This window comes from Sminthopsis crassicaudata, chromosome 4, assembly GCF_048593235.1.
Source record: "Sminthopsis crassicaudata isolate SCR6 chromosome 4, ASM4859323v1, whole genome shotgun sequence".
Lineage (NCBI taxonomy): Eukaryota > Metazoa > Chordata > Mammalia > Dasyuromorphia > Dasyuridae > Sminthopsis > Sminthopsis crassicaudata.
Genome location: NC_133620.1, coordinates 189,110,992 through 189,137,475, shown reverse-complemented (window position 1 = coordinate 189,137,475; position 26,484 = coordinate 189,110,992). Strand labels below are relative to the sequence as shown.

At 33.2% G+C, this 26,484-nt stretch overlaps 1 protein-coding gene and 1 long non-coding RNA gene across 3 annotated transcripts in view; one reads left to right on the top strand and one right to left on the bottom strand.

Annotated features, from left to right (window-relative positions):
- The window catches only part of HS3ST5 (heparan sulfate-glucosamine 3-sulfotransferase 5), a 301,119-nt gene that overhangs the window by 16,709 nt on the left and 257,926 nt on the right, over positions 1 to 26,484 (bottom strand). The gene's annotated exons all lie outside the window — the stretch shown is intronic.
- LOC141566050 (uncharacterized) lies at positions 3,638 to 26,411 on the top strand. Its single transcript, XR_012489222.1, has 3 exons — positions 3,638 to 4,741; positions 7,832 to 7,915; positions 25,841 to 26,411. It is a non-coding gene; the product is annotated as an uncharacterized LOC141566050 (long non-coding RNA).

The following is a 26,484-nucleotide window of genomic DNA, read 5'->3' as shown; positions in this document are numbered from 1 at the left end:
TGAAAAGAATGAAGAGTGGATTCAGAAAATGCCAAAAGAAAATTGTGGGGGAAAATAATCTAGTCTTTTAAATGAATGTTGTTGTTAATGTCTGTCTACTTTTATTTATTTATTTTTATATCCATGTACTTTTATAAACAGACCTGACCTCTTTCAATATGGTTGCATGATATACAGTATCTAATAAAGCAAAAATATAATCCTCTCAATGTAAGATATGAAATCTCTTTGGAAAGATACTGGCACTTGAGAAAAGATTTTTCTGATCTGCTTTCAATTTGCCCTGCTGTCAGGGAACATGCGGGAATCCCATTTTAAAAATTAACTGAGTGCTGCAATCTAATATTGTCATAAAGAATTAACTTTTCTTTGGTTATAATGGTTGGTTAAGAGAGCCATAATGAAAATGAAAGAAATGAAGAAGGGCATGTGAACGAGGGCATGGAAGTTGGTGTTTCTTAAGTCAAATTTAATGTGGGGGAAAGGGAATGTAGGTATGTAGCTTAACAAGAAAATAGGTATCATTTGTTAGTAGAGACTTCATTAGTTCGTTTAAAATTGCTCCATCAAATGGCTATGGCAGCTATCTAGCTTGTTGTTTCTCTGGTTAGTCATAAAGGGTCAATGTTAGAAATGAAAAGGAAGAAAGTTTATAAATTATACAGAGCCACAGAGTTTATTACTGATCTGTTCCTTTCCTCCTGGGAGTCACTCTAGGAGCAGCTTTGAGCAAATTCCAAATTTTCAAATGGGTTCTCCATTTCTTTCTCTCATTCAGCTTTTGATATTGTGCATACATTATTTATCACAGCTACCATTATTTCATTGGCTCAAGTTGTCCTCTGGCTCTCTGGCTGCAGAATGATATTCATTTTGCATTTGCAATTATCTTACTTAAAAGGAGCCAGTTAATTCTGCTTCTGTTCGTGCTTTCGTTTAGCAGAATGATGTCTTAAGGACAGAAATGTGAATTGAATCTTGGTCGGATCCTGAATCCCAATTACTTCTTTAATCTCACTATCTCATTGGAATATGTAACTACTGTTTATATAAGAAGTAGGGGGGTTACTTCTTTAAGGTTTCCTATCACTTAATAAAATAGTCATTATAGCTTTAGAGAATTGTCCCTCATGCTGGAGAATTGAGAGAAGGATTCTTTCTTTACATACTTTAGTTTCATGTTTTATGGTAAAAGCATGAAGTAGCCATCTGAAAATTAGAAAACAAATTGAAGCAGTATAAATGGTCAAGTTAAATAGTTCAGAGGTCTGGGGCCTGTACTTTCTGACTGGATCACACATAGTGCTTATATTGATGGGATAATTGTCACATTTTTCATTCTCCATTGTGCATAGCCATAATAATAATTTTTTAAAGTAATTTTAGTTCCATTTGCCACATCCAGTTATAATCGAAAGCAATTGTTTTTAAAATAACCTTCATTTAAAAGTTAGATACCTATGTTGTTTTTCATTACCAGTTGAATGTCATTTTAAGTTTCATACTTTACTTTCTACTTGACCATTCTTTTCCTTATTATTTTGGAATATGAACTTTTTATCATTTTTTGGTCCCTCTTATTGTTCCTAATGTAAATACTGAAGATGGTAACAGATTTTAATATTAAAACTGCTAATTAATATTAAAAAGGTAATTAGTGATACCACTGGCATATCTACTTTTATGAGTGTTTCATAACAAAATATCCAAGATATTTAAGACTCCTAATGGGTCCAGTTATATATATATTTTCAGGAAATCTGCCCAAGGGAAAAACATGATCTCAGATCTAATTCCTCTTGGTAATTTTTAGAAACAGTATTGTTATTATTGGCAGCTAGGTGTCTCAGGAGATAGAGTGCCAGGCCCAGGAATCAGGAAAACCTGAGCTCAGATTCAACCTCAGATACCTACTAGCTATGTGAGCCTGGGCAAGTCATTTAACCTTGTCTGCCTTAGTTTCCTCTTTTGTAAAATGAGCTGAAGAAGGAAATAACAAGCAATTTTAGTATCTTTGCCAAGAAAAAGCCCAGATAAGGTAATAAAGAATTGAATAAGACTGAAAATGACTGAACAAGTCATTATCATTATATATTAACTTTCTGAGCATCATAAGAATTTAATAAATGTGGCCACTTCTCTCATGAAAATACTTCAGCAGTGTGTACTATGTGTTTCCCCTCTAGAGTCTCATTTTAGTTCCTTTTCCTATATTATGTCTAATCTGTCACTGGATATAGAGAGTGATATAGGTAGAGTCATAGCATCATCGAATCTTAAAATAACATAAAAAGGACTTTGAACATTATATAATGTTAATGATTTCCCTTTTCAGATAAGAAATTAAAGTTTGCACAGCTTAAAGGACATACTTAGAGACACATAGTTCTTAAGAAATAGAGTCAGAATTGGGTGGTCCAGTCCAGGTATTTTCCACTAATGTCACTTGGAAATAGGAAAGTATTGGGAAGAAAAGAGAAGGCATAATTTACCCCCTCAAAACAATACCACTAAGAAAGATGACAAAATTTTTATTTAAAATAAAAAATACACTCTATAAAGTTGAATAATTACCACTTCTCTATTTCTGATCATGATACCAGGGAGAAAAGTAAAATCAAACCAAATGTCTTTAAGGACAAGGTATTACATTGCTGAGCAGGGGCACTGTTATCCCCTAGATTATAGTCTATACACTTTTCACATTAGGTTAGGAAAAAATAAGGCAAACCAGGCCAAAATATTGTAATCTAATTCTTCAGTTTCTTTGAACTCTCAAAGGAAAAAAAAAACAACCTCTTACTTTAATTCCAACTGTTTTTCCCATTAGGAATAATTCCATTCCTGAGGGATGGAAAGGTTCAGAGATTGGCAGTGGGACTGGGAGTCTCTGTGTAACTGCTGTAACAACCATTCATTAATGGGAGATTCCTGAACAGCACTCTGGCTTGACTCTCATGCTGTTACAGGCATTAATATGCTAGTATAATCCTCAGCTCTGACAGAAATATGGCAAGGGAAAGCAGGATGTTTTTCCTGTCTTGAGTTTTGCTTTACATGTGCTACCTTACTTATATACAGCTAGTTCCCTATAATGTTATATATGAAGCTTTAAAGAAGGGGGGGAGCTGAATATTTGTTTGTGGATGGTCCCCCTTGGGTTTTTTTTTAATGCACAATGCCTCTTCTGGTCCTATCCTGGCATGGAACTGGACTTGAAGCAATAAGTGGAAATTGCAAAGAGGCAGATGTTGGCTAAACTTAAGGAAAAAATATTCTATTGAATATAGCCATCCAGTAGGAAAATAGGTTGCCTTAGGAGGTAATGAGCTCTTCTTATTATAGGCATTTAAGCAAAGACTAGATTTTTCAAATAACTTCTCAATTTCTTTCTCTTGTTCTGCTATTAGCACTTACACATATTCTCAAAAATTGAGAAATACTTATTGTCTATTAAGGATATTGTAGAAAAGTAGCATAATACAAGGTCTCACTCTTTTCCTAGAAACTGCTCCCCTCTCCAGCCCCCAAAAGATCCTAAAAAATCCTTACTAGGGTTAGGGAATAAAGAATTTGTGTTTTCCCAAGACATAGCAAACAGGATCCTGAACTTGTAGTCAAGAAAACTTATATTCAAATCCTACCTCAGACATTTACCATCTTTATGATTCTGGGAAAGCCACCTATTTTTTGGTACCTCATTTTCCTCATCTGTAAAATTAAGTGATTGGATTCTATGACTTTCCACATCTAAATCCACAATCCTACCACACTGTGTTAGTATCTCCAGACTTCATATTTATATTGATTCACACATTTCATTTTGGTCTGGCTAAACAAGCATGGAAAATACAATCATGGCCTGAATAAATATAGTAATGCATTGCCTTTGAAAGGTATTTCAAATCTCATTCCTTAAAATTAAAATTCCCCAAGGTATAAAGATTTTAAAAAGAACATATGACTCCTTAGACCCCTTGAATTTCTAGTTCTTGGGTTTGCTTTTTGAAAAAAACATACAGTGGCTTATCAAAACAGAATTCTATTCTACTTATAAAATCAGCTATCCTGCTATGAGGGACATTTGTCCCCTCTCAGATACCTGGTACAAAGGAGTTGTCTCTTTCATCTTGGGAAATTGTAACAGCTTCTTTCTTTGTAACAGATTCTATAAGAATCACAAACTAGTTCTCTTTGAAATATCCTCAGATATGAATATTCAAAGAACATGTTTCTGCTCAGTGGTATTTTGGCCATCATCTATAGGTACAAAGATACATGTACACACATACACATATACAAGGAATGACTTTTTCAAGCATTTTTTTTCCTCTAAGTTACTTCTAAATGCACAAGAAGAGTTAATGTTCTTGCATTCAGGAGATATGTTACAGCAGCAATTGTACACAATTTGAACAAAGGAGATAATAGGAAAAGGCCATTTTTAGGAGAATGGTGAATGTTTCTAGTGAAAATGCAGATCGTTATATCTGACATCAAATCAATATCCTTAGTTCTAATATGTGAGAAGGTTTTCTTATTTACCTCCCCAAGGCTGAATCCTTCTGCCCATCTCTTTTCACTCCAAAGCTGGATGACCTATTACTTAACTATGTGCCTAGGTGGAGTTTTTTGGGTGTGTGCATGGTGTGTTTGCCCTATGTTCCAACTGATGCTACAGATTTGGTCAAGCTTATGCAGTCAAAGGAGAAGTTGAAACTACCTGGTGAATCTAATTCTGGTAAGTGGGTTATATAAATAATATGTACCCAAATTCCTTCAAATGTTTTGGCCTAAGTTAATTATTTTTGGCCAAACATTCTTAACTTGGGGTTTATGAACATACTTAAAAATTATTTGACACCTATATTTCATAATAAGAGGTTTTCATTGTAATCCTAAATATTCTATTTTATGCATGAAAAAAAAATCATTTTTCTGAGAAGGGCTCACAAACTTCACTAACCTGCCAAAGAGGGCCAGGATACATTTAGTTCACTTCTATAAAACTTAATAAAGTTAATACAATCAATGACACATAGTGAGTGAAAGAATTTTGACTAAAACATGGTGTTTTAGTCCCTACAATACTATCCTTTCTGTTACAGTATGGAAAAGAGAATGGAAAGTACAAAGAGAATAGGAACAGAATTAGGAGGCATATTTTATGAAATTATTAATAGCTAATAATAGATTCTCAAAATTTGAAGGAACCATAGAGATATCATCTATTACAGAGTGGTCAAATACATGGCCTATATAGGCTGCATTGCTGCTCACAACACTTTGGAGAACAACCTGAACCAAGTTAAAAAGCTATTGGGGCACATTTAACAAAATAATAAAAACACAATAAAACATAGATAATATTACATTCTAAAGCTAAGTTAATATATGACTGGCAGGAATCCTCATGCATGGATTAGTGGCCCCTATTTCTATTTGAGTTTCAATCAATCAATAAATGTTTATTAAATCAAGTGGTGATCAAGTGGCAAAAGGCAGTCCCCGCCCTCAAGGAGTTTATAATTAATGAAGGAAACAACACACAAGCAGATATATACAAAATAAGATACATATAGTAAATACAGTAAATAATTATAGAAGGAATTAAGTGAGGTTGGAGAAGGTAGTATTATAATTGGGATTTAAAAGAAACAGCAGAGGTTTGGAGGTGAGAAGGGACAGCATCCTAGGGATGGGGGAAAGCCAGAGAAAATGCTTGGAGCTGAAAGATAATGTCTTGTTTGTTGGACAGCACTGATCTAATATCATTCAGACTTAAGAATACCCTAAATAAATTCTCTGACAAATGGCCTTTGGGCCTTTTCCTAAAGACTTCTATTGAAGGTGAACTTATTAATGAGACAGCTTATTCCACTTTTAGACAACTTCAATTGTTAGAAAACTTCTCTTCATTTAGAACCAAAATCTGCTTGTGCAACCATCACCTCTTACTTCTAAGTTGTACCCTCTGAAGCCAAGTAAAACAAATTTTCAACTTTTTTCATATTAAAATTCTTCAAATACTTGAATATAGATAGCATATTCTAGTTGGGCAGTCCACTTCCCTTCCCTAATTTCCTGTTTCTTCATCTTTAATTGAGGGAGAGGTTGGATTAGCTGGCCTATGTTTCCATCCCAGACACCCTCAGTTCTTTTTATTTATTCTTATACAACACATCCTCCAGTCCCTCCACCATTCTGCCCACTTTTTCCGGATGAATTTCAGCTTTTTAAATACTCTTCCTCAAATGTTGCCTTAAGAACTGAACACTTTAGGTATATTTTGATCAGTACATATCACTTCCCAGTTTTGGAACACAGGGTAGGTTTATGCAAATATGCTGAGCTGAATTACTCTTCTCTTTATACTTGCCAATTTCCAAAGCTTGTTAATCATGTAATACTGTGAACTTCATAGATTCACAATAGGCTACATACATTTTCCAATTGTTTTTTTCAATCAATTATAATTATGGACACTATCATCAACAACAACAGCAGCATTTATATAGTGGTTTAAAATTTAAATATTTAAAAATATTACCTCATCTTCACAACAGTCCTGGGAGGCAGCTGCTATTAATATCCTTGTTTTGCAGATGTAAAAAACTCGTCAGACAAAAGTGAAGTTAATTACTCAGGATCATATTGATATTGAGTGTATAGGACAGAATTTGAAGACTTTTCCTGCTCTTCTTTGTGTCTAAAGTCACATAGTTGATTATGACTAGGGAAAAGTGTGGTCTTAATGTTTCTTAGTGGCCTAAGTTTTACTTAGTGTTCAAGTAAAGTTCAGCGGAGAACCTTAGTTTCATTATCACCAACTTTTAGCACACCCTGGAATATATGCGTCTCTGTTTTGTAAGAAACTGCAATACTCCTCTGGTGTTCAGAACCATCTCATGCCAATTGTTAAATTTTTTAGCATGAGCATTTTTATCTTGGATATCAGCAAGCTACAAATCGGGGTCTGATTTATTATTTTGTTGTTTGTCTAAGCTTAAGAAAGTGATGGGGAAAATGTGAACAACATAGACTAAACATAAAAGTATGTCATGGGTTTTTGAAGCATGGTTGTTAAACATTTATCAGTACACCTTTGCTCTTTTCTCTTTAGAGCTCTAACTTCAAAGATCAAAAAACCCCTCAAATCATTCAGCAGAGAACAAAGCTCTGATGATTTGGTATTTGAAAAACATGATGGTTGGGGCACTCCTAAATGTGAACATCAGCAGGTGGGATCTCTATAATGTTGCCCAACACCTATCTATTGAGAAATGGCCATCGGAGCCCAAGTTCAAATCCCCTTTCAGCTACTTATATGAACTAGGGCAAGCCATTTGAATTCTCTTTGCCTAGGATCTCTCATTTAAAAAATAAAGGAGTTAGACTCAATCACCTTCAGAGTTATTTCTAGCTTTAGATGTATGATTCTATGATAATGTGGTACTTTTCTTGGAAGGTAATGAAATTCCGTACTTTCCATAACATACTGGTATTAAAATAAATAGAATATTAGACTTAAACTCAGTTCAAATTTCCACCTCAAGATACTTGCTACCTGTCGGTTTCTTCATCTGCAAAACTGGGATCTGCCTCAAAGGTTTGTTGTTAGTATTAAAGTTGAACCTAGGTTTTCTGAATCAGTTTTATGCTTATTCTGCCATAAAAAGCTTCCTTCTGATGAGCTACTTCTGTTTATTGTTGTTTGTCCATCATTCTCAAAAACGATAAATGACTTCATGAAGGTGATGTTTTGACTTGCAAGTAAATTAAATTAAGGCAGAGTGGACTGTGTAGTCATAAACCGTACTTTCTTCTCCAGGACCATCTGGGCATAGTGCCAAGATACAGATCAGGACGACTGAAGATGATTCCAGAAGCAGTGGGATACCTTGACCTTTTTAAGGTAAAGTCTTTCCCAGATCTCAGTTTGTTTGAGGCAATAGCCATTCAGTGATTAAAGCTGGGTAAGAATTGAAGCTATGAAGCTGACTGCAAAGGGTAGATTATATCCATAAAACCCCCAACAAAATATGAAAGTTGGAATAAACTAATTAATAAATGAGATTGAGTGGTTTATTACTCTTTGGAGATCCACCACCTTATACATTTTTCCTCTGCAAAAAGCAATTTATTTGTTGATGGTAGACTTGGTTGACATAATTTGACAATTTGGCTTACTAGTACACTTTGCAGCTAATACTATGTAAAAATGCCTACAATAATTATCACAGTTAACTGGAAGGAGACTTGCTTAGAGAGGGTAAGCTAAAGAGTCAGAGATTTCCTTAACTTTTTTTTTTTTTTTTAAAGATTTCCTTTTATCCTTCAACTTTAAAAAATGACCATCAAACATAGGATTATTCCCCCCCCCCTTTTTTTTAAACCATACTTTCAAGTAAAATATTTTTCCTTTTTGTGTCCTAGTAATCTTGAATGGATTTCAGCTCCACCCTCCTCTTCAGTTGCAACCCCTTTTAAGTGCCTTGTGGGCTGATGTACAAAATACCAAAAAAATGAAGCATTTCCAAAAGTAAAATCTTTTGGCTATATAAACTCAAATCTATTACATTGGATAACAAAAACTTTACAGCTGAAACAAGATGTCTGTCCATGGAAAAATACTAATTTTTTAAAGCATTAAAATTTTAAAAAACATAATTTAACGATAGTGTATTAATTAACTACATAGATAAAACATCTTTCATCTACTTAGTTTGAAGTAGAGGACTACTGGCATCTAATGGGGCATGTGCTATGAGGCAGAGGTGCAAAGTTTTTGTTTAATTATTTTCCTTTGTTATAAGAGATGATTCTTGGTGGAAGAGAGATGTTATTAGAGGTGATTATGGTATAAAAACAAAAAAAAAATCAATAAAATTTAGAAAAATATTTACTTGAAAAATATTAAAGTTTTTGCATTATGATAATAAATATTATTCATAGTCAAAATGTTCTGGTAAGTCATTATACCTTGTTTCCATAATGTCTAGATTTTTGTCTAGGATAATATATTTACGTTGGATTTTTTTTTTTGCAATGTTAATATTGAGTTATTTAAAAGGAGGGAAAGATGACATATAATCTCCTTGTGGAAAAAAAATTCATTCCTTTCATTTCAGTGGGCCTAATTATAACACCACTTTCTATCATAGTCACTATTTATTTTCCAATTATCCTGGGATTTGGTAGTATTTAACGATGAAGCAAGAAGTACTCTAGTGTCTAATTAAGATTTTCTTGAAGGATTAATAAGTCATGTCTCATCAACCTCAGTGACCCAGAGGTGTTAATCTTCACCTTGGCACTCTAATCTTGAAGCAAAATTCTATGGATCAAGCCCCAGAGAGTGCTGAGTTAATTGTTTGATTCAAGCGATTCACTCTTCAGACTCCTGTCCAGTAGAATTGATTCCTGAACATTTTTATACAAAATCATCTAGACACAATTCTACACAGATCCAAGAAAGAGTTGTATTGAGATATTGCTGTCACTATTCTTAATTTTGCAGAGAAGAGAGCAAAGCCACATTTTTGCATTTCCCCCAAAATCATTACTGTTGCTTTCTATTCTGGTGTATATATCCTTCCAAGAGCAGAATTGATATAGGTGAAATGCAGCTTTAAAGCAATATTTTACAACACTGGTTTCCTAGTGATGCATTGGCAGCACATATGGGATTATTTGGTGGCATGTGCTTCTGTAAGCCTGTACTGGATTGGTACAGGAAGAAAGACATTAATTACAGTTTCTAAAAAACTATCAGCTGCTCATTCAATAAGAGTCCAGTTTTGTGAACTACAACCTTTCTTTTCTTTCTTCTTCCTTCTCCTTTCCTCCCCTCCCTCTTTTCCTTCCTTCCTTCCATGGCAAGAGAATTTTTCATGTCGTCTTTATCATCATTTCTTAAGAGGGCAAGTCACTTCACTATCTAGAGCTTGTCGAATTTAGCTAAGACACCAAACTTAAACTCAGATGAGTAGCTGAGTATTTTTGGCTCAGTTTTATTATTATTATTTTTTTACTTAAAATAAACATGTCAAATAACTATATTATAGCTCTGGTGTTAAAGAGTAATTTCTAATTCCGGCTTTATCCCTAGTGTTTACTGACTAATTTATAATTTTATCTGATGTTGATATTCTTTTCTTATATTTGTTCTTTGACATGTAAATCTTTACCTTCTCATATCCTCTATAAAATTCTGCCACACTCATGCTTGCCTTGTAAATAAAACCTATATAAGGTTGCTTAAAATGGCTGCCCTGGTTCTATGGATCTATGCTTTGAATAGATTCTATTAGAATTTCTCTTCATGTTGAGAAGTATGAACAGCAGTTCCCTTCAATGTATTCTTGATTAATTTTTATGTCACTTCCTTTTTCTTATCTTCCTTTCTTAATCTTTCCCTCATCTCCTCCCTCACTTTCAAAATAGTTATGTTCCCATATTGGCAAAACTTCTCCTCAGAAAGAGAAATAAAAAAAAAGTCTCTCTAACTTCTATAGGGTTTACTGTAATCTCTTTCCAAACCCTAGCTTTCTTATGGGTGAAATGAAGGTAAAATACTTTCTGAAGTCCCTTCTAGCTTTCAAAGTCTCTGGGTAGAATGCTCTAAAATTCACCTCTATTTATTAGTCAGAACTTGAGCAGGGAGACTGGGACCTGTTATCAAAAACTCATACACATATTTATTGAGCTTTGTTATCTTTAGAACAGTAGAGAGAATTGGGATACTATGGTCCAGATATGTAAAAAGATGCTTCAGCAATGTTTGTTCCTATTTAGTCAATTAGTTGTGTCTAACTTTTTATGACTCTATTTGGATCTTTCTTGTGAAAGATACTGGAATAGTTTGCTAATTTCTTCTTCAGCTCATTTTACAGATGAGGAAACTGAAACAAATAGTTAAATGACTTGTCTAGAGGCACAACTAGTAAGTGTTTGAATCTATATTTGAACTCAGGAAGATGAATTTTCCTGCCTTCAGGACTAGTACGCTATCTATTATACCACCTAGACTGGAGAGAATGGATCTAAAGCTGCTGATTTGTATCTGATTTTGTCTCTCACTTAAATTCAGTTCACTTGCATGTCCTAGCATCACCTTCCTAATATCATGGTTTTCTTTCAGAACGAAGGATAAACAACAATCTTGTCTATGTATCCTTCAGTAAATAAATATTCTTAACTTCCTAAGTCTTCCAATGTATTTCCACATTTTGTTATTTAAATCTAAGCAGTAATGTTCATCAAAGTAATAAAAGTATAAAACACTATTCTTTCACATGAAGAAGTAACAAACTTTATTAGAGAAATAAGGCATGTGCACAAATAATATTATGATAGTAATAATAATAATAACAATAGCATTTTTATGATTGTTATTCTTCATTCTTGAAGAGGACCAAATGACCTCATTATACTGGGCTCAAGATACTGTGTGTCTGACTGGCCAATCAAACCAATATAAGCTTAGAAGACTTTATCTCATAGTTCACTTGGCATTTATATAATGCTTTAAATCTCATTTGAACCTCATAAACTCCAGTGAATTAGGTACCATTATTCTATTTAAAAAATTAAAACAGGCCAAAGGTGTGTGACTTATCTAAGGTCACACAACTAGTACAAGTCTAAAAATTGGACTTGAACTCAAGACTTCATTACTTCAAGTCCAGCACTTTATCCATTGTACCACCCAGCTGTCTCTATTGAAGTAATTAGAGGATGTTATTTTTTTCAATGGATGTAGATTCAATGTGCATGCTTATTTTAAATTAAACTTCAATTTACATATACATATATACACAAACACATGCATAATTTAATTTTATGCAGAAGCAGTATGTTATAACTATAGGGAAGTCAGAAAGGCCTGCCTCAGAATTATGCTTGGCCAGTCATTTAAACTCTTCACATCTACATAGCTCTCTATAACTTGCAGAGAAGGATTTACATTAGTAGAGGGAGCAGTAACAATGAAATCACAAATCTAGTCTTTATTTTCTATTCTATTGCTAACATATTTGCATTAATCTCTTAATCTCTGTTTCTAATCATAAGAGATTTGCTGATGAAATTAATATATTCCTATGAACAAAGGAAAAATGGATGTATTATATAACTTGGCAAATTGCAAAGCAAGCCCAAGTGGTCCAGGGGTGTGGTGTTGAAATCCTGGGTATAAACTATAACCACTAGAGATGCTCAGAAAAAGTCTGAAACTCAGAAAGACGTCATGCAAGAGTTGAGTTTTAAGTTGTATCATGAAAATTGGACAGGGTTCAGGTAGGGTAGGAGCTATGGGTAAATACCATTTATAAGTTATTCCTCACATTCTCCTCACTCAAACCAGGTGCTCTACTTTCTTGCCTCTGCTTGCTGGGCTGTGGTTTACTATGCAGGGAATAGTTTTACCACAAAAGGAATAAAAGAAACTCTCTAGGCCTGAGGCAGAGAGTTGCCTCAGTTATCTAGGTTTTCTTGATACTACAGCTGGAATCTTACATTTAGTTTCTGCCATTTTCCCCCTCCAGGTCCTTTAAGCTCCTAAGATTCCCCTCTTTTGTTCATTTTTTTTGTGGAGGTGAGTAGATTTGGGTCAGGCAGGTCAGAAGGGGCAATAGTTTTGTCTGTTTTTAATATTGTTTTAGACTTTGGACCACTTATTTTCCTTTAGTTTTTAGGAACATGGTAGAATGGAAATAGACCTTGTTCTGGACTAATAAACCTGCATTCAAATTCTACTATATACTCCGGTCTGCTCATCTGTTTTCAGACCTTTAGCTGTAATGTGAATATGAACTTTTAGACCTTGTCTTATTTCATTCTATTCCTTTTTTAAAAATCTGTTATTTATTTTTAATTTATTTCCATTAATAAAAACCTATTCTTTCTCCCTTACACCTCCCTTCCCTCTTCACTGAAAAGAAAAACAAATCTTTGTAACAAATATACATAGTAAATAAAAAATCCCCTTGTTGGTCCTGACTAAAATAAACAATGAACTTTGTACACATACACACAACATGCACATATATACACACACCTGCATAAACACACTCACAAAATCTCATCTTGTTCTTTGACTCTACCTTCTCTCTTAATTTACTTAGAGTAATACTTAGAGACTTAACTCCTTATATATTTTCCTCTTTACAATGACATGAATATACCTCCTTTATGAAACGGGTGTTGATCCAGAGATCAGAACTCACTTATTAATAATGCTGAAATTTTATTTTTATCTTTAAAGAATTCTTTAGCTTCTTCATCTGAAAAAAGGGGCAAAAATAAATAAGCATATTTCTTGCTTATTTTAATGTAAGGCTATAGGAATGAAAGAAATATTTTTCCTAAAGTAAAGGGATGCTATTTAAATACATAATTCAATATTGTTCCATGACAATATAACATAACTACATACAAAATGGCCATATTTTTTTCAAAAAGAGAAAAATGATGCTGACATAACATTTATCTATTTTAGAAAATGCTAAATATTTCAATGCTTATTATCTTAAACCACTTTCAATATTCAGAGAGTATTATTTGTCTTCATTGTACCCCTTTTCTTTAATCTTGTGTCATTTCATATATAAAGTTCTTTTGGCCTGGGAAAAGGATTAGGAAATATATTCTATAGAGGCCATAATATTAGTAAAACTATAGCTTATCAAGGTGGTTGAGCATTTTTCCTCATTTAATGAAGAAATTCCTCGGGGGAATGTGCTCCATTGTTCACCTTTCTGTGGTTTTTGCAAAGCTAGGGAAGGTCAGAAGAGAATCCTTAAGACATTCCATCTCTCATTTTTATCATATATCACATACCTGAAATACTTTCCCCTTCACTTTTCTCTTCTAGAATCTTTATCTTTCTTTAAGTCTCAAATGAAGAATTACTACATTAAACTTATCCTGAAATCTCTAGTTGCTAGTCCTACTCCCCACTTTGGCCCAAATTTCCTTTATAGATTTTATGTTTAATTGTCTGCACATATATGTTTTTACTTTAATGAAAATTCCTTGAGAAGAAGGGTCTTTTGAAGATGAGGGGGGTCATCCCCTTAGCATAGCACATTATTGGTATACAAAAGACATTAAACAGATGCTTATTAAATGAATGGGTAGTTAGGTGGGGCAGTAGGTAAAACATTGGGCCTGGTATAGTGCATAAAGTGCTAAAACTGAGTCAGTAAGGCCTGATTTCAAATCTGGCCTCAGATTTCTTACTAACTGTCTGATTGGGGAAAGCTGTTTGTTTCAGTTTTCTCATCTGTAAAATGAGAGGGAGAAAAAAAATGATAAAATATCCCAGTATCTTTGCCCAGAAAATTCCAAATGGGGTCACAAAGAGTTGGAAACAATTGAAAATTGAATAACAACTATTGAATGAATAAATGTTGAACTGGGAACAACTGGAGTTTCAATTAAGAGAAGTAATGATTATTGTGAAAAGGGAAAAGGTGGGAAGGAAAGAAAAACCCTGTGAGTATTATTTAAAGGGAACATAAATAAAAAGCTTTAAAGTGGTTCATGGAAATTTGATCAATTATCTACTCAAGTATTTATTAAATGCCTCACTGTTCATGGAATACTAGGTAGTAGAGAAAAAACCCCCACAAGAATGAAATAATCTCTTGTCACAAGAAACTTACTTTCCCATAGTAATATCTAACAGTAGAAAACAAAGCAGTTTCTAAATATAATAGCACTAACTTCATGTATAGAATTAGAAAAATATGTGCAAAGTGCTTTTAAAAACTTAGATGCTGTATATATGCTAGTTATTATTATCACTCTCACTATTTACTACTATTCTGTCATAAGTATTATTTAAAATCTACTAGTCTACTGATGGGCCACTAGGGGGCTCCCCCATCTTCCACAAAAACTGCTGCCTGCCTGAAGCTTGTTTCAGGGCTAACAGAATCATGAATTAAAGTATTCTAGAATTTAAAGAATATGCTTTTCCCTATATCAACATTGTCTTGTTTAGATAGCTTCCTGAAAATTAAAGTTTTGTATTTTAAAATCTGCTTGAACCAAAATGTATTTAAACTTGATCATTAAAACACAGGACAATTTATAGTAAATAATTTTACAATGCAAATGTAAATATCTGTTTGCTGAGGAATAAGGCAGAATGTTTTTTCTGAACCCAATTTCTTTTGTGCACTAAAAAGGCAAGAATTCTAGTCAGTTTTATGGTTATTTTAAATCAATAATAATATATTTTTAAAACTGAGAAACATGAATATTTTCTAGCATTACTTTTTTCACTTAGGAATTGTGCTCTGATGTCAAAGTGATTAATATAGTTCAAATAAGCTCAAGGAATAAAAATCCCAAACCTTGCATATACCATTGCTTTGCCACTGCTAGAATATTTTCACACTTTATTCTTCCCTTCCTCTTATGCCCCAATTTAGCCCTGCATACTTGCATTTTTTCTAAAGTCAATGGAAGTCCTTAGATATATTTCACTTATTGTTCTAACAAATGACAGATTTGAAACTGGTTCAGAATTTGTTATTGCAGCACATTAAATCATATTTATGCCTACAGTGTGATTTCTAGTCTAGGAAAATGCTTGGTATTTAGCATACGGTACAGTATATTGGAATCTATATATTCTCTCTCTTCCCAATCCCCTCAGTTGCATATGTATTGTTATTTTATTTTAGTGTCAAATTTTGTGATATGAATGTTCAGGCTAAATGAACATCTTCGAAGTATAATACCTTTTTGAGTCTAATTGATCAGGACTCTAAGACGAAATTTGTTTTCTTCCTTGTTTTTTTTTTTTTTTTTTTTTTTTCTTTTGGAAAATCCATACATATTCATCTTAGCCTTTTAAGTTATTTCCTAACTAATGTCAAATAATACATTTACAGAATCAAGATCAAAGATTTCTGGCTAGAAGTGACTTTAGAAAAGGTATCTAATTCACTTCTCTCATTTCATAGATTGATTTGCTAATAGTCATGCAGGAAGTAAGTGAGTAGTGAGTTGAGATATGTCTTGCTGATTCCACATGTAACAGTCTTTGCACTTAGTACCTTCTCTCTCAGTTAAAGCAACAAAAAATGTAGTTTGGTAATATTTTGTTTCTAATTTGCCATCTTTGGATAGGATTGCCTAGGAAAAAAATTTTTTTTTTAAGGCCTGAGATAGTTTTTTTTTTTTCTTGACATAACCTTTTCCTTTCCCATCTGCTTATGTCCCCCACCTCCACTTTGAATTTTTCAATTCTTATTTTTAGGACTTTTAGTGTATTGTACATGTATTTACATACAGCATTTCTTTGATTTGCTTCTTCTTATTTGAAAAGGTAATGGCAATGAATCCTCAAAGGAATTTCTTAGCACTAAAGATGAACTTAAATATCCTTCAACAAACTCTGTAACCATACTGAAATTTTTTAAAGCAATTTATATGTTTTTATTATTATTTTAAAATTTTAATTAATTTTCTTTTAAAAATTTTATTTTCCCCAGTAACATGTAAAAATGACTTTTTTTGGGTTATAAATGTATTTTTTTTTACATATTTCCTTATGAATCATGTTGGGAGAGAAAAATCAGAACAAAAGGAAAAGTTAAAGAAAAAATAGAAAAATAGAAAAAAAGTCAACATTGTATGTGCTGATTTACATTCAGTCTCATAGTTCCCTCTCTGAATGTGGATGGTGTTTGCCATCTAAACTTTATTGGGATTGCCTTGCATCTTTGGACCACTGAGAAGAACCAAGTCTGTCATAGTTGATCATCACACAATCCTACTGTTGCTGTGTACAATGTTTTTCTAGTTCTGCTGTTTCACTCAGCATCAATTCATCAAATCCTTCTAGGGCTTTCTAAAATTAGAAGAATAATATTCCATAATTATATACTATAACTTATTCAGCCATTTTCCAATTGATGGACATTTACTCATTTTCCCGTTCTTTACCACCACAAAAAGAGTTGCTACAAATGTTTTTGCACATGTAAGCCCTTTTCCCTCTCTTATGATTTCTTTGGGATATAGACCCAGTTGTGGCACTGCTGGATCAAAGGTTATGTACAGTTTGATAGCCTCTTGGGCATAGTTCCAAATTGCTCTCCCAGAATGGTTAGATCATTTCAGAACCCCCACCAACAATGTATTAGTGTCCCAGTTTTCTCACATCCCCTCCAACATTGAAATTTCTAATAAGGATATGAATAGTTTGATAAAGTTATTTCTCAATCTTTGCTTGACCTGGGCACATTGGGTTGTGATAATATCTTGCTAAAAACTGAATCTTCCTAAAAAAATCTTTATTTTCAAGTTAAGTATTTGTGTTGGAATGAAATTGCCTAGCTTGTTAAACTGAAACTATTAGTGATGTAAATACTTATGATTGTAAGCTAAAAAGAATATCAATCATTTGGCCAATGCAACTAATTCTAAACATTTTAAAAGTATTTCATTGGCTCACAAAGATTTCTATTAGACTATAAGCTCCATGAGCAGTAAAGATGTCTTATATAAACTTTTTTTTGTCTCTATAATACAACATAGTGCTATATACTCAATAAATTATTTTATGAATCTAGAACTAAATTGAGCACTTGAGATCAGAGAACTAAGAATTACTTGATTAGATTTAGGCACTGGAGAGGAGATAAAACCTTTAGCAAAAGAAAATAAAGAAAATAGTCATTATCTTTATCTTGAAAAATCATTTCTGATTTGATTTGGGCTGATCTTCAGAGAAGCAACAGTTTATGGGCTATTTCAATAAGTACTTATTGAGTGAAATTGATTCAATAATTAGAAGAATTCTCTTTCCATTTCTTTGGCATGAAACTAATTGTTGTTCATTTACATTATTCATTTAACTAGGACTTAATGAATACACCTTTGTGCATGGAGGAGGCAGCTAAGTGGGGAAGTAGATAGAATCCTGGATTTGGAATTAAAATGACCCAGTTTCATGATTTAAAAATCTGGTTTCAGATACATACTACCCATGTGACTCTGGGCAAGTCACTTAACCCTTTAACTGTTTGCCTCAATTTCCTCATCTGTACAATGGGCTGGAGAATGAATGGCAAACCACTCCAGTATCTTTGCCAAGAAAACCCCAAATGGTGTCTCAAAGAGTCAACAAAAATATATACCCAAATTCTAGGAATGTGAAGAATTCAAACAAGTAAGGATCTTGTCTTCAGAAGCTTATAATCTTTCTAGTTGAGAAAATAGTGATAAAATGTGCAGAACTAAATAACAGTGAGCAAAGAGGTAGAAGGCATGGTTACAGAAGTATTTCCATTTCTAATGTTGTGAGTTGCTTCTCTTTTTTATTTCAGATTATTCTGGAGCCTTCAATACATTGGGCAAAATAAAGGGTCTCAGTATTCAAGAACTTTACTACTTGTTAAAGGGCAAATAAATATGAACCAGATTGTGTAGAGAACCTCTTGGTAAACCAGTTTTCATCACATCAAAAGTGCTATATTATTTCTCATAATCTACAAAACACTGTAGATATTTATCTTAAGGTCACTCTGAAATTCCTTTGCTACTACTATAATCTTTCTTTTTGGATATATACAATTTCATAGCTTTAACAAAGTTTTTGATACATATTTATTCATTTTATTTCAGGTGATTCAACATAAAATTAGTTTGGCATATTAATCTCTTTTCTCCTGAAATCTAATTCTGCTCTTAAAAAAAAAAAACCCAACAAAAAACTTGAGGACAGAGGCCAATCACATAATCCAGTTTCTCAAAGGTCATTAAATAATTAACAAAAAGTTAATCAATTTGTAATGGGCAGTTTTAATCAGTTGTCTGTGCCTAGAGGCCACTGAATAAAACTAAGTAGATTTATTTAGCAGTTTAAGCTCTCATGGAGGGAATGATCTCTTCCATCATCACTTTATTAGGATTTGCTCTAATCCCAATAGTTTGCTTCTGATCATTTATATGTGTTGGCAGGTGATGACCTCCTCTCATCTTCCATGCTAATTCTCTGTTCTAATTGGCCAAGGATAACATTAGAGAACATGCCACATCCCAGCTAAATCACTAAGTCTAACTTTACCTGTCCACAGAAAGCCCCCATGGATTTCAACCACAGTCATATATATTCATGACTATTGGCAGTCCCTTATATTGTCCCTGAGCAGTTGTCAAAGACCTCAATATGCTAGTATAGTTATAGTTCAGAGAGTTTCTCTGAAGAGAGGAACAAGGCCAGTTTTCATTGGGGGCTAGGAAAGAAATAGAGGTTCATTTCTCTTTTAACACCTGAAAGATTTTGTGATTTCTTCATGATGGAAAATTCCCAGTATGGTAACTGTCTCTACTAATGCAGATTGAAACTTTTCCATAATAAGTCCTAGAGGGTAAAGTGGTTTACCCAGTATCACAAAGCTAATTAGAGGGAAGTTCTGAACTCTTTATGTGCTGCCAAAACTACAGTATCCACTATGCCATATAACAACCTCAGAACTGAAATTTATTTCTTCCTGTTGCTTGCAATGTTACTCTTATGTCAAAGATACTTTTATTGTGCTAAAGATTATTTACTGGGATACATATATCTTTGTATATGTATGTTGTAACCAATATAAATTATATTGAAACTTACAGATACTGCTCCCTCTCCCCAACACACTTTTTCATATTTTATTCTTTTCACACTATGGTCTCTGGATGATTTTCTCCAAGAAGCGATTGCTGACAATCGACTGGCACCTACCATAGCTCCACTAAAGGAAGAGAATGTGATGTCTGGACATGTGTAGTCTTGTGGAAAGGACTCTTATTTCACTCATAGACAAGTGTAGCAGTAGGGCTAGCAGTATTTCCCCAGAGATGGTCTGATTTAAAAAAAAATCAATATTGACTCGACATATTTTCATTTACATCAGTGCATGGCTTTCAGTTGGGGGGGGCACAAATCAATAGCCAGTTTTTAACACTGCTCAACTAGTTTTTCCTACTGGACTTCAGACAGACCATTGCCCTTTAACACACTTTCTTAAGGAAAAAGTTTCATGGTTTTTTGAGTTACTAATTAGGATAACTTGAAGTATAGTTAATCACATGATATTATTCTCATTACCATTTACAACCAATTGACTTTATACTTAGAGTGGATGCATTTAAAGCAGGATGCAATGTTCTAAAAAGAAAGGGAGCAGAAGTTCCTGGGAAGAAGAATTATCTAGTTCTAAAATATATTTAGGTTAATGTCTTTACAATTGGTGCCATGTCATATATGTTCGTTGTTGTTGTTCAGTCCTTTCACTCATGTCTAACTTTTCACGACCCCATTTTTTTTTTTTTTGACAAAGATAGGGAGTGGTTTATCATTTCCTTCTCCAACTTATTTTACAGATGAGGAAACTGAGGCAAATAGGATTAAGTGACTTTCCCAGGGTGACACAGCCAGTAAGTGTTTGAGGTCAGATCTGAACTTAGGAAAATGAGTCTTCCTAACTTTGGGTCCAGCTTAAATCCATTGTGGACTAGATTTCTATTTATTAGAAACTGGATAGTCATTGTGGTGATGTTTTACAAGTAAAGGTGTGCTCACAAAAATAATAATATATTGATGCTGCCTTTTATAATTTTTGAAGTTCTCTTCAAAAAGTTCTTCTTTGAAGAATTTCATAGAGCTACTCTGAGGAGTAAGTTGTGTAAGTATGATATTTGTTTGCCAGATGTAAAAATTCAAGTGACATAAGCCATAAGTGTTGGAAGTCAAACTCAAAAACAGGTTTTACTTATTCAAGCTTTTAATTCCTTAAATGTGGCTGATTTCTCTAAATCTTATCACTCCAAAAAGTGTTTTTGTTGACTGTATCAATAAATCTGTCTTTTCATAAAAAATAGTTATATCTATGAGCATAGGCACACAGTAGTATTTAGCATTAAAAAAACTTAAGAAGTATGTATGTGTGTGTGTTTGTATACATACATTTTTATACAAACATATATATATATCTTTCCTTCCTTCCTTCCTTCCTTCCTTCCTTCCTTCCTTCCTTCCTTCCTTCCTTCCTTCCTTCCTTCCTTCCTTCCTTCCTTCCTTCCTTCCTTCCTTCCTTCCTTCCTTCCTTCCTTCCTTTTCTTCTAGCTATCTAGCTGCAGCTAGGTAGTTATGGTGCTGAGCAATTCAGGAAGACTTATTTTTATGAATTCAAACCTGCCCTCAGGTGCTAATTAGTTGTGTGACTCTATACAAGTCACTTAATCCTTTTGCCTCAGTTTCTTCATCTGAGGGAGAAGAAAATGGCAAACTACTCTATCTTTGCCAAGAAAGCTCCAAATGGAGTCACACACAGCAGGGCACAACTGAAAATCTTTGAACAGCAACATCCATGTATGTATGTATGTATGTTTTCATCTATTTATCCATAGTTTAAATTGAAATTGCTATAGTATATAAAAAAGCCTGGAGACCTGAGTTTTGCTTCTCCTCTCTGTTCTGACATTATATAAACTCAGTTAAGTCACATTAACTCTTCAAGCCTGAGTTCCTTAATGAATAAAGTTGGGATAATAATCCTTGGAAAATGGATCAGTGGATCAGATGACCTTGCTGTATTTTTCTTTTTTCTTTCTTTCTTTCTTTCTTTTTTTTTTAAATAACATTAGCTACATTGGCTATTTACACAAAAGTTCAATATCAAATTGTAATGATGCACATATATATTTCATCAACCCTTCAAAGATCCACGATTTCATCAGTATAGTGAAGTATACCTCCATTTAGACATATTACAAACCCATGTATATCTTAGTACACAAGCTTCATGACTTTCAATGACTGAAAAATTAATTTTTTACTCTACTGGTAAATTTCTCAGAAGCTAGCCGAACTAGATATTGGATGAAAAACATGCCAGACTATATATATTAAAAATTATTGCTACTCAAATGCTGAAATAATGAGCCTCATTCTTCTATTATTCAGAAGGCACAACATCAAGGCATAAGGTGTTAACAAGTTTTTTATCAACTAATAATTTACACACATTTTCAGCATCTTTGATCTATATAATTCCAAAGAACCCAGTACTGATATAATTTCCAAAGCATGTAAAAATAGGACCATTATTTTTAAAAATAAGTACATGTACTATGAGCCCTCCAACAAATGATACATCAAAGTATACAGTAGTGATCTTTTCTGGAGGAAAAATTGCATATTCCTGACATTTACTTCTCCTCTCACCTATTACTTAAGATTCTACATTTTAAAAGATACCTATATTCTTTATCTAAGATAATGAATTGAATTTGGAGAAAAAAATCTGGCTTTGACACTTTATATCAGGTACCTTAGCAAACATTAAACTCAATTTCCTTGGCTGCAAAATGAAGTATTCCAATTTGCTTTCACATGAATTTATTAAAAACTTATTATTTGCTTTATACTAGGGACATAGAGGCAAAAATCAAAACATTCTCTGTCCTTGTAGAACTTAAATTCAATTGGAAAGAAGCAAGTGCAGGATATGTCATCAACTTTATTTCAATGAATGCTTAATGTATAGTTGGTGAGGTTGGGAATATAAATGCAAAGAATGAAACAACTCCTCCTTGTAAGTTCTTATATTCTAATGAAGGAGATAATACTTGTTAGAACTAACAAGTGATAAATACAAGGATATTTGAAGTACTAAATGGGATTCAATTTTAGCAGTAACAGGGATAAGGAAAGGCTTCATACATAATATGGTATTTGAATTACTTCTTAAAGAGTTAGAGGTGAGGTGAGGAAAAAGAGACATTTCAGGTACATACCAGATAGTGCAAAGGCACAGAAATAGAAAGGGAAACATAACTTATAAGAAAAAGTTGTTGCTTAATCATTTTCTAGTTGTGCCTGATTCTTTGTGATCCTAATTGTTTTTTTTTTTTTTTTTTTTTGGCAAAGATATTGGAGTAGTTCAACAATTATCTTGCGAGGAAAAGAGGGAAAGCCAATTTAGCTGGAACATAGTATTTTAGAGGACTAGTAATTTCCAAAGATATTCACAATATAGGTCGGGGCCAGATTGCAAAGAACTTTTAAAGCTAGCCCGAGGACTTGATATTTTATTCTAGAAATAATATGAAGTCACTACATTGATATATATTTAAATGCAGATATTTATTGTTGTTCAGTCATATCTGACTCTTCGCAACACCATTTGGGATCTATCCAAAGATACTGGAATGGTTTGTCATTTCTTTCTCAAGCTCATTTTATAGCTGAGAAAATTGAGGTAAGCAGGGATAGTAACTTGATAGCTAGGAAATATCTGAGGCCAGATTTGAACTCATATTTTCCTAATTCCAGGTTTGACATCCTATCCATTGAATTATCTAACTTTCCCTAAACATAAATATACATGGGAATATATATATATATATATATATATATATATATATATATATATATATATATATATATATATATATATATATATATATATATATATATATCCATGTATTCAGTACATTGCAAATCCAAATTTATTTCATGGATGAAGGTGAGAAAATACTGATAACTTGAGGGATCAGAAAGAGCTTCCTATTTAGATGGTAAGAGTTAAGCTGGGATTGAACAAAACTAGGGATTCATAAAAGTACAAGTGAGGAAGGAAAGCATTCTACATAAGAGCGAGAAATTGGGATGCAATGAATGTTATATACAGAGAAGAGAAAGTAGGACAACTGGAACTGTAGAACATATGAGGGAGAATAACATGAAGTAAGTCTTGGAAGAGAGTTTGGAGTCAGATTAGGAAAGACTTTAGCCACATATAAACATAATGTAATATAATATCTATAATATAGTATCTATCTATCTATCTATAAATATGTTAACATAAAATAAATATAATAAATAAATAGTGAATAACATATAAATAAAATAAAGCAGTAGTTCTTAATGGTTTTTGGTGTCATGAACCCATTTGGAAGTATGATAAGCCTATGTACCTATCTCAGAATAATGTAAAATATTTAAAATTATGCTTAAAATAAAATACAAAGGATTACAAAGGAAATCAATTAGGTTGAAATATTATTAAAATATTAAAAAAATTCATGGGTCCTGTGAAATAGGGGAATTTGTATCTAAGAGGAAGTGGAAGACATTCTACAGAAAGGGTGGCATGCTACAGGAAGTGGGAGGACACTGAAGATTTCATAGTAGGTAATTGACATAGTTAGATCTGGACTGCAAAAATATGAATTGGGTAATCATGCAGACAGATTGTAAGATATTTTTAAAAAATTCTCTGGAACTTCATTTTTTGGTCTTTTGATGTTTCCTATTCCTGTTTCCACTATTGGATTCCCTCCCCCACAAAAGAAAGAGAAGATGATATAGTTGAAAGCAAGTTTTATGATAACATAGTATTATAGTATGCAATATCCATTTATATATCATTTTTGAACAGTTATTAATTATATTCTTTACAGAGTTTAGCCAACCATGATTAAGAAAACAAAAATGCCTGAGGAGGGTGAAAGTTAGTTTAAATAAGGAGTCAGCTTCATTTTAGCCTCATTGCTAATTCTGAGTCTAAGTAATTCCTAGGGGCATCCTTGACAGGCCTAAGGCAGGAGAAAAGGAAAAATGATAGAGGAAGAAGAGAACAATAAAAAATATTGAAAGGAGGAAGGGGAGGATAGAAAAAGAATAAGCAAGTATAAAAATAAGAAGAAAGAAAGGGGAAAAGAAAAAAGGAATAAAAAGATGATGTTGGGAGACTTGTAGAGACAAAATTTGCTTTTGGCCCATCAAATGACATTGGGGCAATAAATAGATGCTTACTTTTGGTAAGTGTTTAATCCTTCCTTTATCTGAAATTTATGCTGAGTATTAAAAAATACTAAAAGTTTATAGATAACTGCATCATAATTCTGTGCAAGATTTGAAATTTTATGGAAATTCATTTATGGCCAAGCCTCAAAGAATATGACTTCTATATTGTTACTCTTATGTGAAAGAAACCCTTATGTACTTTAGATAAGCTAGTAGAACTGTGCAGTGTCAGAGATATGCATTAGGAAACAACTGACTTTACCTTTCACTAGTGGGATGCAGTCACCTCAGTGTAAACTGTGTATATTGCTACCTAAATGTATTCAATTAAATTCACTCTAATTTAATCCAATATATATTTATTAAACCCTAATTATATGTTATGCATTATTTCAGGCACTGGAAAATGATATACAGATACAGAGGATGCAAGCTCCTTAAAGGCAGACACTGTTCCATTTTTTGCTGTAGTACTTAACACACAGTAGTGCCCGGCACATAGTAAGGAGGAGTCAATAAATGCTGACTGAATTGAATTGGTATAAGCCCAATTCTCAAGTGTATATAGTCTAATAGGGCTAATAGGGAAGGAGGGGGAAAAGTAAGTAAAGGAATATAATATAAGAAAGAAATATATATGCAAAAGGATGTTCAGGAAAAGTTCTACAAGAGATTTGAGGAAAGAAAACTCATTTTCACTTGTAGGGGATCAGGGAAGACTTCATCCAGAAAGCTGATTTAGGTTTTGAAAGAGGGAAGAAACTTCAAGAGAAGGTGATGAAAGAGAAGGATGGCAGGAAGAAGGAAAATACATACTAGACATGGAAAACAGTAGGCCCAGAAGTATGGGTGTGAGGAGGAATATTGAGAATACTGGATGGAGAATGACTAAGATTTTCTGTAACTTAGAATTTATAAAAAGAAGATGATATAAAGCTGGAAAGGTATGTTGGAACCAAATTATGGAGCATCTAGAAAATTTATCTTTGCAGAAATAATGACTTTTTCTTTTTATTCCAGGATGATCCCAATCAACTGTTCCTGTATATAATAGAAAATACTGGGAACTCCATCTTATTTTTCTTCTGTGGAGGACAGAGGCCCATGATTGAAGCACTAGTAGAAAACAATACAGGATTAAAAAAGAAAGCCCTAAAGCACACTTTTCATGAGAAGGTTTATGTGAGAAAAAGGGATCAGATCAAGTTGTTCCATAAACTGCCAGCCAAATTTATCTAAGGTTAGAGGTTATGTTAGAATAAGATATTTTCATTATATAAAAACTCATTTTTTTGTATTTGTATTTTGTTTTAGTTTCCTATTAAAAGTTCTTTTCGAAAGATTCTAACCTTGTTTCTATTGCAAGAAGGGGAAATGTTTATCAATATCTAGTCCAAGTTAAAAAGGAACAATGTTTTCTTAGACTGTGTTCCTTGGTACTCTGGTTCCAGGAAGGACTTTAAGAGGTTCCTTAGGAAAAAAAAAACAATTAGTACCCACCCACACAAACACAGACACACACAGACACACACAGACACACACAGACACAGACACACACACACACACACACACACACACACACACACACACACACACACCCTTTTCTTTGCTATATATTTGTAGACATCATGTATATTGTCTACTGCAGATGATGGTGATGGCTA